Source organism: Ovis canadensis, chromosome 6, assembly GCF_042477335.2.
Source record: "Ovis canadensis isolate MfBH-ARS-UI-01 breed Bighorn chromosome 6, ARS-UI_OviCan_v2, whole genome shotgun sequence".
In the NCBI taxonomy this organism is placed as follows: Eukaryota; Metazoa; Chordata; class Mammalia; order Artiodactyla; family Bovidae; genus Ovis; species Ovis canadensis.
In genome coordinates this window covers 31,044,088-31,057,432 of record NC_091250.1, presented here as the reverse complement: position 1 = coordinate 31,057,432, position 13,345 = coordinate 31,044,088, and the positions used below count along the sequence as shown (strand labels likewise).

Here is a 13,345-nt window from a genome sequence, read left to right as displayed (position 1 = left end):
TGAAATATTTCCCTGGTATCTCTAATTTTCTTGAAGAGATCTCTAGTCTTTCCCACTCTATTGTTTTACTCTATTTCTCTGCACTGATCACTGAGGAAGCCTTTCTTATCTGTTTGCTATTCTTTGGAACTCTGCCTTCAAATGGGTATATCTTTCCTTTTCTCCTTTGCCTTTAGCTTCTCTTCTTTTCACAGCTATTTGTAATAGATAAAGTTAGCAGTGCTTTATATAGCTTCTAGATAAATAGTTTTTTATTTAATGAGAACTATATGGAAGAACCTATAGGTTGCAGTGTGAATTAAATTTGAGATGTGTAGTTAAGATATTTTCTTTCTTAGGGTCTTGATGATTTGGTAAATTAGTAAGTGCTATCTTTTTAGGACCAAATGGAGCAGAGTGGTTGCATTAGTTTGCTAGGGCTTCCATAACAAAATACCACAGATTGGGTAGGTTTAACAACAGCAATCCATTTTCTCTCAGTTCCAGAGGATAGAAGTTCAAGATCAAGGCATTGGCAGGGTTGGATCCTCCTGAGGCTTCTTTCCGTGGCTTGTGGATGGCTGTCTTTTTACTGTGTCTTCACATGGTCTTTCTTCTGTGAGCCAGCAACACTGAGGTCTCTCTGTATGCCCATATTTCCTCTTCCTATAAGCACATCTGTTATATTGCATTAGGGCCCATCCTAATGGCCTCATTTTACTCAGCACCATTTAAGAGTCCCTGTCTCTTAATACGGTCACATGCCAAGCTATCGGGGTTAAGTCTTCACCATATGAATTTTAGGGTGGCACAATTCAGTCCACAACAGTGGTTGTTTGTGGGCCCCATGGTCAAAAGTAATGCTTTCAGCACTGTGTCAGAATGGGCCAGTTAGGCTGCTGTGATAAACAAATCCACAAGACACAAAGACTGATTTTTCGCTCACATGAAATGCCTTTTGCTGATTGGCTGGGGTCTCTGCTCTGCCTTGTTCCTACCCTAGGACCCAAGTTGACAGCTGATAACTGTATCTGAAACATCAGTGGCAGGTAGAAAAAGAACCATGGCAAATTTCACATTGACTCCTCAAACTTCTGTTCAGAATTGACACATAGCATTTGAGTTTACATTTCACCAGCCACAGCAATTTATGCACCATTCTTAACTTCAAGGAAGGCAAAGTGGCTGGGGAAACAAAATCTGACTAGTGCCTAGAGAAGACAAAACCTGGAAAATTGTGAATATAGCCTCAATATCAATGGAAACCACTAACTAGTGAGTGACATTAGGCAAGTTATTTAACTGCTCTAGGCTTCATTTTCCCAAGTTAAAAAATGTGACAACATTAATGTTAATTCCTATCATGTGAGATTCCCATGAAGATCAAATGAGATAATGAAGAAGATACAGTTAGTATATCCTTTTGGACTCACTTGGAAAGGCTAAAATGCTTCAGTATTAGATACTATTATTATTACTATAAATAATATTAGAAATTTCCTCATATAGAATGAGCTATAGAGATCTGGTCAACCCTCTTTTTTAGATAAGAGAACAGAGGGGGTACTCTTTCTACCCCCTTCTGATGCCTATGTCAGAAGCTTTCTCTATCTCCTTTATACTTTAATAAAACTTTATTACACAAAAGCTCTGAGTGATCAAGCCTCGTCTCTGGCCCCGGATTGAATTCTTCTCCTCTGGGGGCCAAGAATCCCGGCGTCATGATTCAACAACAACCTTTCATCCTGGGGGCTGGTCCGGATCCTTCAAGACAAGTGAACAGGCTAAGGAGGTTATAAAGATTCTCTTCATCAGTGGAAGGCTTCCCGAGGTGGACATCTCCACTTCAAAAAAAGGACTTTCTCCAAGTCTGTGAATACCTTCGACAACAATCACATGTGATGCCTCTTCTTCATCTGATGACATCTACCAAACCTAAAATGGACTGGTGCAGTATGTTGAACTTTAACTATGGACTTAATGTGACTTTTAATTTTGATTTTAACTTGTTTTAATGACTATGTTGCCTTACATCTGTAATTGTATAACTGGATTTGTTTCTAGCCGCATGAAAGCTTTTAAGTTACAAATGGTTGCTCAAACTCCTGCTACTGCTACACCTTCCTCTAACTACTATTTGGGGCCCCTGGATCAGATATCCTCAATATGAGGATTAGGAGAATATGTTGCCTCCCCAATTTAGGGACAATGCCCCTTCTCAGCTCGGAAGCAGTTATGGAACCAGAACGACGCCCCTTTTCCCTAGGCAACATAATTCTCCTAAAAGAAAAGGGGAGAATGAGAGTCATTTCCTAGGCAGGTTGATAAGAAGTCTAGGGGTCTCCAAGGAGAGAGGGGTCTGGAATTCTCAAGGAGGGAGAAAGGACAAACTTTTTTCCTTCTCTACATTCCTTAGGATTATATAACAAGATGTATTATGCCTGAGGACAGTCTCTGGATTAAACCTTCTGGCTAATTCTGTTATCTTAAAATGTAACTTATGGGAGTAGGTCTGGTGAGGTCTTTACAACCTTCAGACATTCTTTGGATTTACTGGAGTGTATATAACTTCATTGCTAACACTAACAAGTGGGCATCTTTCTACCCCCTTCTGATGCCTATGTCAGAAGCTTTCTCTATCTCTTTTATACTTTAATAAAACTTTATTACACACACACACACACACAAAAAAAAGAGAACAGAGGACCACAGTAAATGAATGATTACCAGAAATAGAATCCAGGAGAGAGAATTCATTACTTCAGCCAGTCATCCTGTTATACTGTGATGCCTTTCACAATCACTTAAAAATATATACACACATTGATATACATTTATTTATTTATATGGACTATAATGGTAATTTACAGAGTTTAAGAAAGTTCCAGATCCCTTAATGGACTAGAAGATGAGAAATGCTTTAGACAGAACCTCTTTATGGTTAGTGGTTGTGAGATGGGGACAGAAATCCATTGGGAAGAAACCAAATGAGCTGCTGAAAGTGAGAAAGAAATGGGAAGAAAAACTAGCGGATCTGGCAGTGGCACCATTGCTCAAGAACAAGGAATCACCTGAGCTGATGGGTGTATATGAACTGAGGATAAAATAAACTAAGGGAAAAGGAGTTTTACAAGTGTCCACAGCTGCCCTCCTCACATACATAATCCCTTCATGACATATTTCCTGAACTATAATGTCAGCAGGGAAGTGGTCTCTCCACTAAGAATAACAAACAAGATATTTTCCGCAGCTCCCTGAGCACAAAGCATTTGCCTTTGAGGGGTCTGCTCTCTGAGGTATCTTGCAACATGCCCAGGAGAGAAGCACTCAACACTTTCATGCTTCTTCCAGCCCGTAAAAAACATTGACACTGTAATTTAAAAGTGGAGGCTATTGAAAAAACGTTCTGGCATTAAAAACCATAAGGAACAATGCTACAAAATGCAGAATTTCTGAGAGCATCAGAACTACCTGGAATAGATTTGACACAGGGATACTCTTGTTTGAAATCAGGCCAAGTGACCTGGGTTATAACTCAGAATCCAACCCTTTTAACCATGTAATCTTGTACAAGTTACTTAATATCCCTAACCTCCTTTTCCTTGTCCATCAAACAGGGATAATAACAATACATATATACCTCACGAGGTTACTGTAAAGATTACATAAGGTTGCTGTGAAAATTACATGAAGTCCGTCATGAAGAATGTAAGCCAGAATCATTATCCTTATCATCATCACACTTTCAGGGTCTCTTCAGACTCAAATTGAACATTTTTAAAACTTTTTTTTTTTAAGATAAAATGTATCTTTCCTTTTCCATTCCTTTGTACATCTGATAGTGAATATAAAGCTTTGTAATTTAATGCTCAATGATTTTGTCAGTTTAATTAACTCTTTCAGCATCCTAAAATTATGTTGATATTTAGGAAAATATTCCTTACTAAATTTTTTGTTGTTGTTCTTAGAAAGCTTGTAGTAAATTCTCTCAGTATAAAGGCAACCTGATTCAATGAAAAGAATACTAAATCTACCATCGAGAAACCTAGATTTTATCCAGGAACACTGTCACTAAACAGCTGGATGGCTTCACACTGGGGCCTAACACTTACTTTCCTTATTCATAAATTTAGTAACTGTGGGGCAATCACTGGGTGAGCAAAGAGGATTCAAGAGAAGACAGAGTCTCAATGTGAACAACTGCAAAAATAATACCTCTAATCAAAATGTGAAAGTCAGAAGGAAAAAGTAGTCTTCTGGAAAAAAAAAATTATTTGCTTTTAAACATGTTGAGCTTGAGAATCATGGTGAAACATTTGATTAGAAATATCTACAAATCAGTTGGATATCCACAACTGGAATTTGACAGTTATGGCAGAAAATGTCAATGTTAGGACAATTATTTAAACAAATACCTGACATTATTCAAATGGATGGTAATGTTGATGGTAAATATGAAGATACAAAAAGAACTAGATGGTTCAAATTGTATTTGGAAAGAAGAGTAGAATCAGAGAGGTCAGGGGGGAATTATGACAGTGTGGTGCCATGGATAAAAATGCACGTCTTTGTGGGCAGGCAGTGATGTGTGAAGCAGCAGGTGAGGAACACGTGAACTTCTGAGTGCCTAAAATGACTAAATACTACTTTCCTTAAAACAAAAAAGAAAAAACTTTGGGCCTAATTGGGCACTGAGTAGGCCAGCAGGTTTGAATTCTTGGCATCAAGAGAAGAGAATGTTGAGAAAAATCTGGAAGCAAAATGCCAGTTATAATGGAAAATCTGAAGCATGCGACTTAAGAGTAAAATCTTATTGAATGTAGGTCTTGAGAAATTTTATGTGGCCTTTGACAATTCTGATTCCCCAGTGGAGTCAATTGTTTTGAAGCCATCTTCCTTGGAATGCACTGGTGGCTGATGGAGAGAGAAATGGCATGGGTTCAGGAGTAAGAGAAGGAAAGACGTGGTATAGTTGGTAGTCAAAAGGCACAAGAAGGATGGTGAAGAGAAACATGCCCTTACGGAAGAAGAGACAAGAGGACCCTTTTGAGAAAATGGTTGCGATCAAATCACAAAGCCCACGTCATCAGGTGGAGCAAAGCTTTGAAATGTTGTTCTAAGATAGTGATTATTCTTTAAATATTACTCATTTGGCAGGATGATCAGCTTAGAAGCAAACTGTTAAAAACAACTTCCCAGCTTCTAGAATTTATCCGTATCATTTAAAAATAAAGATAGCCTCTACCTAGACTAATTTATAAGCCTGTTGCTGTTAAAAGGTGTGAAATTATTTTATTAATTTGAATGTGTGGCCCTTTCCTTCCTAATTTTCCTTTTTGTTCAGCTAGTTTTAACAATCCCTCAGGGAACCTTGTTTTCCTCAACAGCTGCTCCTGTTGTTGGCACTCAGTGGCTCCTTTCCGACCTTTTGCAGCCAACCTTTATGAGAAGGGGGAGCTAACAGACTAATTAGACTGGTAGCTTAAGAAAATATAGATCGTGGTACACACCCACACCAAAAAGGCTTACATGCACAAAACCAAGCATTTAGGCTTGCCCAACCCTCCCAAACTGCTAACTTCAGACTTTATGTCTCATTTGGAAAATTGGTTTTGTTTTGCTCTGTTTTGTACTTTGGCATACTATAGAGAAGTTTGACATACTCATGGAATAAAAAGGACGTCTGGAACAATGAGATCTACATTGGAAAAATTATGTAGGAGATTTGGAGGTATAACATAACCATTTGTCATTAATGGAAATATGCAAATTGGCAAACTAGCAAAATCTGCTTTAGCTGTTGAAAATGTGAGAATAGCTGCTGCTGCTGCTGCTGCTGCTGCTAAGTCGCTTCAGTCGTGTCCGACTCTGTGCAACCTCATAGACGGCTGCCCACCAGGCTCTCTCGTCCCTGGGATTCTCCAGGCAAGAACACTGGAGCGTGTTGCCACTCCCTTCTCCAATGCAGGAAAGTGAAAAGTGAAAGTGAAGTTGCTCAGTCAAGTCCGACTCTCTGCAACCCCATGGACTACAGCTTACCAGGCTCCTCCATCCATGGGATTTTCCAGGCAAGAGTACTGGAGTGGGTTGCCATTGCCTTCTCTGGAGAATAGCTGCAGAAAGGGTTAACTCTTTATGCCATATAAAGAAAAAAATATGTTTTCTAGTTGACTTGTAAAATATGATGTAAAATAGTTGGCTTGTAAAATATGATATTTTCTGGCTGAAAGTTCCTATAGAATTGTCTTTCCTGAACCTATCACATCAATAGTGTTGTAGTTGTCAGTGTTACAAGAGTGGCCAAAGAGAAGATTCAGTACTTCTAAATTCATCAGCTATCTGCATCAGAATTACCTAAGCTTGTTTTTAAGAAATGCGGATTCCAAGAATCCACCCCAGAGATACTGAATCTCTGTGAGTTTTAAGAATAATTTTAATAAGCTCCCAGATGATTCTTATGAAAACTAAAGTCCGCAGGCTAGGTTTCAAAACATACAACCACGTTTAGATTCATCACTGCTCAGAGTGAAAACTGGCCTATCCTTCAGATTATGCCAATTTTTTCTTGCAAATTTTCCTGTCAGAATTAAAAAGATGTACATCTTTTGACATAGCAATTCTATTTCTAGGAATTTATCTCAAGGAAAATGCAACAGATGTGCAAAGACATATGTAAAAATATTCATTGCAAAATTGACTATATTAGTAGAAAAGTGGTAATAATTTAAAAACTTATTAAGAGATTTTGATTAAACTATTACACTTATGTAGGATTATTATGTACAATGTTCTAAGCACTTCAAAAGATGTAATTTAATCTTTATAACATATGTAATATAGTATAAAATGTTAATAATTTAATAATATTATTGCCCCCATTTTACAGATGACAAAGCTGAGGTGCAAAGCAGTTAAGCATTTGTCCAAGATCACACAGCTAGCACACAGCAGAGCCAACACAATGCCAGGCAGCCTGTCTTTAGAGCCTGTGGCTTCACCCTGCACTGTCTGCCTCTCAACATTCTGTGGCCTTCACATCATGATAATATGGAAGAAAACATTTTACAGAAAAAAATGTTTGATGTCATATTCATGGTGAAAATTAACATTTATACCTGGATTCTGAACTAAAAGATTATTATGAAAAGGTAAAGAAAACAACAGGTGTTAGAGTAGGTGCACCAAATTGAAGATAATGACCTTTTGGTGGAATTATGGATGTTTTCCGTTTTTCTCCTTTTGCTTGTCTCTGCTTGTTTCTCCACCCCCCCTTTTTTTTTTTTTTTCCAGTAATGCACATATACTGTTCTTAAAAAATACAGAAGAGTAATACGTGAATGGGCCTGGCCTGCAAATATATTATAAAGTTTGTGCTTTTGGAAGAGTGGCCTTTAAGATAAACTGACCATAAATAGAGAGGAGGAAAAATACCCTTTTTTAATTCCTACATTCACCTTATTCCATATGAGTCCACTGTGTTTCTAGCAGATCTGTATTCTCAGGCTTCTTTTTCATGAGCAAGCTAGTATAAATGGCTACATTTTCTTTTACTACTAATTTTATTTTCCATTTAATCTTTCTTTTTCTCCACCAGAAAGGGATAAGATTTCTCTTTCTAAATAAATAATGCTTTTTGCCTCATCTATAAACCCGAATATGTATATTTATTTCATTATCTTGGGTCTCTTAAGGATCCAGTCTTATTCAGAACTATCTGAATTATATATGTCAATAAAAGAACCAGTTGGGATTCAGTCCAAGGGGAAAAAACTTAAAAGAGCCTCAAAGTGGATGTCACACCACTCTAGGCCAAGTTAATGTTCAGTTAACTGAGCAGCATGATTGGAGCATTTCTTGATCTAGTTTACTTTAGTGCAGGCAGGTAGATTTAGTGTTCTTTGTATTTGATAAATGTCATCATTATTTTTCAAAAAGAAACTGATAAGGCAAGGTGATATGTTTGCTTTCTGAAGATTTAAATTCTGAATGGTTGTGTGTTTTGCTGGTAAGTTATATTAAGTAACCATATTGTTTTTAAACATGAGACTGTTGTATCAACCCCAAATTTACTGCTAAGGCACAGCAATTTTTTAAAAAATTGAAGCAAATGAAAGCTCAAAATAGATTTGGAATCATTATAATAAAATAAGACAGACTTTTAAGCAACTACCTGTCACTTCTCTGGGAATTTAAATTTACATTTTTTGCCTCTCAACAAACATCTAACAGAATTAAAAAGCTAAAAATCATGTATTCAATCTGAGCCATAGTTGTTTATCTGCAAGTATAAGGACTTTGCCATGTGAAATATTACCAGCTTTTTTTCTTACTTCAAAGAAGCATCCTTTACTTATCTAAAACTAGTACAAAGATAATAACCAAGGCCAAAAAATAATCCCTGGTGGGATTGCCAATATTTTAGCAAAATGTTAATTGCTAACTCATAAACATTAATTCTCTTTTTGAATAAGATTTTTATGAAATTCATTACTATTACTATTCTTTTCCTACCATTGTAATTTTGATAATTTCATCTGTTCATGATTTAAGCACGTGAACATTATTTTTAAATGTAGAAAACTATTTATGATGTGACCATAATGTTTATAAGCAGACATAATATAGCATAACATAAAATTTTCCAAATAATTTGCAATGAAGAATAAATCATTAAAAAGTGTTCCAGATGATTGTATTTCAGATCAAAGTCTTCAGCATTCCCACAAAGGTCAAGAAGTAGTAGTTATTAAGCTCCAAAGGAGCTCGATGGATATTGGTGGGTAATTAAACTGTAACTGATAAAGTATATTGCTGGGTCTTTTATTGTACACTGTCCTTCTAGTTTGAATATATAAACCAGCCTCACCCCAAATTTCAGATATTTAAAACAATTTTAACTTTGTCATTTTACCTGGTATGAAAGTACTCATTCTTAGCAATATATGAGCATACAAGTGTCTAAATAACTGAAGAAAATTGACTCAAATATTTAAATCAAATCCATTAGTTACAGGTAGCCTCCTCAGTGGTGTAATTTAGAAGAAACTTAACATTTATTGCTGTGAGCAGGTAAAACTGCTCTGGAAAACTTGGCTGATTTTGGGATTTCAAATGTTTTTTGAAGTTGCTTGTGATTATCCACAAAGGCATACCCTAAGTTGACACACAAAAAGGCAACATCATAGTGTGGAAAATTATTAGCTTGTGAATCAGAGTATCTGTTTGACTCTCTTCTTGCCACATCCTCATATAAAATGTGGACAATGATACTGATCTCTCAGAATTATTGTGAAGTAGTAAATAACACCTAGGAAATTGTCTGCCATATGATTAACTCACAATAGACGTCGGCTTCTTTCCCCTTGAATAATGAATGTAAGTGGAATATTTACTGACTTTTCAATGAATAGAACTGGTTTTCATTTATTCTGCAAATATTAAACACGTCAACGTTTGGGTACGGAAATAGGTGTCACTCAATATATTCCAAGTATGAATATTTTCAATGCAGGGAATTAGAAATGAAGTGTTAGTCATTCAGTCATGTCTGATTCTTTGCAACCCCATGGATTAGAGCTCGACAGGCTCTTCTAACCATGGGATTCTCCAGGCAAGAGCACTGGAGCGGGTTACCATTTCCTTCTCCAGGAGATCTTCCTGACCCACGGATCAAACCTGGGTCTCCTGCATTGCCGGCAGACGCTTTACCATGTGAGCCACCAGGGAAGCTGCCAGTGACGATATCGGCCAGTAGTACCACAAGGTTCTCAAGAGGCTTGCACCAAAGACTCTCTGAATATCAAGAAGCTCTGGAAGTTTCCTTCTGACCCCTCAGGCTGCAGGACTGATGCAGATGATTCTCAGAAAGCTCACCAGAAGCTGATTAGAAACCTCTAATATGCTCAGTCATCTGCCTGCAGTTGCCTCCAGAAAATAATGGCTTCCTTTTCTCCTAAACTTTGTGCTGGTGTCTCCCATCTCACTAGGATTCTGGGAAACACAGTTCTCAACTTCTCTTGCAATGGAGACCTTAGGAAGGTGGCAGTGATGCCAAAATGAGTCCAAATAATCCAGCACACCTACTAAAGGCAAGACTCCGGGCTTTGTGATCTTGGAACACAAGCGTGACTTGTGTGAATCTTCTCACCCTGCTCTCAATCTGGCAAGGGTGATCAGACACATGAGTAAAAACGGTGGTTCAAGGCAGAAGACTCAGGTAGAGGCAGATGCAGGGACAATGTCTGGCAATTCAGAGAAAGAAATGGCTTCCAGCTGAGAAAGAATCAGGGAAGACTTCAATGAATGGGTAGACTTTAGATTGAGCTTTAAAGAACCAGTAAATTTGGGGAATAAGTCAACATGGAAAGCAGGGAATTAGGGGCATGAAAATGGTATAAACAGGTACAGGGATTTCCAGGTGGCACAATAGTAAAGAATCCACCTCCTAATGCAGGATAAAGGTACAGAAATAGAAAAGAATGTAGTGATAAGTGACTTTATTAAACTGAAGAAAGGCGTACTTTGAAAAGGGGCAAAGTGGAGGGGAATTCCCAGAAAGTAGTTTTTGTTTCACTTCAGACACTGTTCCAATATATGAGTTTGAAATCTTTTAAATAGGAAATGGAAAGCAATTTGAGATTTTAAGAATATGATGATTAGATTTCTCCATTAGGATGAGGCCTCACCACAGCTCTGTTTTGTGGGTATTATCCCAGCTTGTTGTTCAGTCATTATGTCCAGCTCTTTGTGATCCCATGAAATCCCATAAGCAAGAATACCAGAGTGGGTTGCCATTTCCTTCTCCAAGGGATCTTCCTGACCCAGGGACCAAACCTGCATCTCCTGCATTGCAGGCGGATTATTTACCCCTGAGCCACCAGGGAAGCCCTGTCATCCCTGCTGGGTGTCCATTAAACCAGGATGGGCATTGCATCCCCAGGAGGTGTGTGGGATTTGGTGTGCACAACCATAGGCAGGCACCTGTTAGCCCCCCACTCATAGGTCATTAGAAGAAATTGGGGTTCAGAAAGGTTAAAGAACTACCCAAGATCATATGTTGAAGAAATGTGAAGCTCGTGGATCTTGATTCCAAAGCTAACATTTTTTTTCCACCTAACTTGCTATACCATACTGCCCCCACTCCACAGTCCCATCAATTTTTTCCCATCAATTCCTTCAGCTATTTTCTGCTCCTTTTTTCTAACTATATAGGTCTTGCCCTGAAATCCTGAGAAATAGGAGACTAGTAAAATTTGCTCCAACTAAAGATCAAACTTATAACCCAGGGTTTTCCTCATATACCTATTAAGGTATAAATGTCATTCAGTTTTATATAACAAAAGAAGAGGAGATTTTGAAAGTTATTCTTTGTTTAATACAACGTGAAAGAAACTTATTCAACCAATGCCCTCTCAATCCACGTCCTTCTGGTGTTAAAATAGTTCTGGGTTAAAGTTGAGCATTCTGCTTACTGGGTTATCTAACTCATTTCAAAAATTATTTAGTCTTTACTTATATAATCATTACAATCCCATCCCTAAATTGAAGATGAACTAATCTTCTTGTTTAGAACTTTACCATCTGAAACTGTGACCCAATATTTCTAAACTGACTTATCAACACCTCCTTTCTCATTGGATCTTTTGACTCTGCCCCAGGATTTCTCACTTTCTCTAAATAAAATACCCATCCTTACATATCATAATGCTCCTCATCTTTTAAGTCTCAATATAAATTCAACTTTCCCCATGAAGTCTCTGCCCATCCAGTGCCCACCATTACCCCTATGGATGTAATGTAACAAGCCCCCATCCTAACGGCTCCGAGGTTCTGTAGCCAGAGTTGGGATGCAGGTAGAAATAAGGAACTTACTAATAGAAAATGAAGGTGTTTGCTTCAGTAGCACATATACTAAAACTGGAACAATACAGAGAAGATAAGCATGGCCCCTGCTAAGTGAATTTATTTACAAAACAGAAGTAGAGTCATGGATGTAGGAAACAAACCTATGGTTTTTCCCAAGGGATGAGCGGGGAGGGATAAACTGGGAGATTGAAGACTGGGACTGACACACACATATAGAATTCAAAGATGCTTGCTCCTTGGAAGAAAAGCTAGACAGCATATTAAAAAGCAGAGACATCACTTTGCCAACAAAGGTCCATAAAAGTGAAAGCTATGGTTTTTCCAGTAGTCATGTATGGAAGTGAGAATTGGACCATAAAGAAGGCTAAGTGCCAAAGAATTGATGCTTTTAAACTGTGGTGCTGAAGACTCTTAAGAATCCCTTGGACAGCAAGGAAATCAAACCAATCAATCCTAAAGGAAATAAACCTTGAATATTCACTGGAAGGATTGATGCTAAAGCTGAAGGTCCAATACTTTGGCCACCTGATGCAGAGAGCTGACTCATTGGAAAAGACCCTGATGCTGGGGAAGATTGAGGGCAGGAGGAGAAGTGGGCGACAGAGGATGCGATGGTTGGATGGTATCACTGACTCAGTGGATGTGAGTTTGAGCAAATCCAAAAAGATAGTGAAGGACAGGGAAGCCTGGTATGCTGCAGTTATGGGGTCACAAAGAGTCAGACATGACTTAGCGACTGAGGAACAACAACAGTATATAAAATAGAAAACTAATAACCCACTGCATAACACAGGGAACTCTATTCAATGTTCTGTAAAGGCCTATATGAGAAAAGCATCTAAAAAAAAAAAGACTGTATATATGTGTATGTCTAATTGACTCACTTTGCTGTATACCTGAAACTAACACAACATTGTAAACCAACTGTGCTCCAATGAAAACTTAGAAAAGAAATAAAAGGCAAATGTTTATGGCTAGTAGTTTAAAACAGAATTCTGTGGTAAAGAATAAAATTATGCCTGCTTCTTGAATTGCATTCTATAACTCAGACCCTCAGTGTCAGGCTGGACTAGTCTACACTTGGAATGAATAAATAATAAAACAGTAAATACTCACTACAGCACTCTATTATGTGCCCAAATCTGATCTCAGCACTTTACTAAACAACAACAACAACCCTACCAGATAGGTACTGTTATTATCCCCATTTTACAGAAGAGAATTCGAGGGCCAGAGAAGTTAGATAACCAGCCTAACATCACACAGCTAATACTTGACAGAACCAGGATTCAAAGAAGGCAGTTTAACACTATAGTGACTCATCGAATCGTATTGGGGGGAGGTAGGGTCTCAATATATGAATCTGGGGGGACACAAACACTGAGTCCATAAGAACAGGTGAATCTGGTGCATAATCAGTATTCAGTTCAGTTCAGTTCAGTCGCTCAGTCGTGTCCGACTCTTTGCGACCCCACGAATCACAGCTTGCCAGGCCTCCCTG

The 13,345-nt window shown here is 38.0% G+C and overlaps 1 non-coding gene across 1 annotated transcript; it reads left to right on the top strand.

The window, feature by feature from the left end:
- Positions 1-11,865: 11,865 nt before the first annotated feature.
- LOC138443015 (U6 spliceosomal RNA) lies at positions 11,866-11,973 on the top strand. Its single transcript, XR_011257947.1, has one exon. It is a non-coding gene; the product is annotated as a U6 spliceosomal RNA (small nuclear RNA).
- Positions 11,974-13,345: the final 1,372 nt, after the last annotated feature.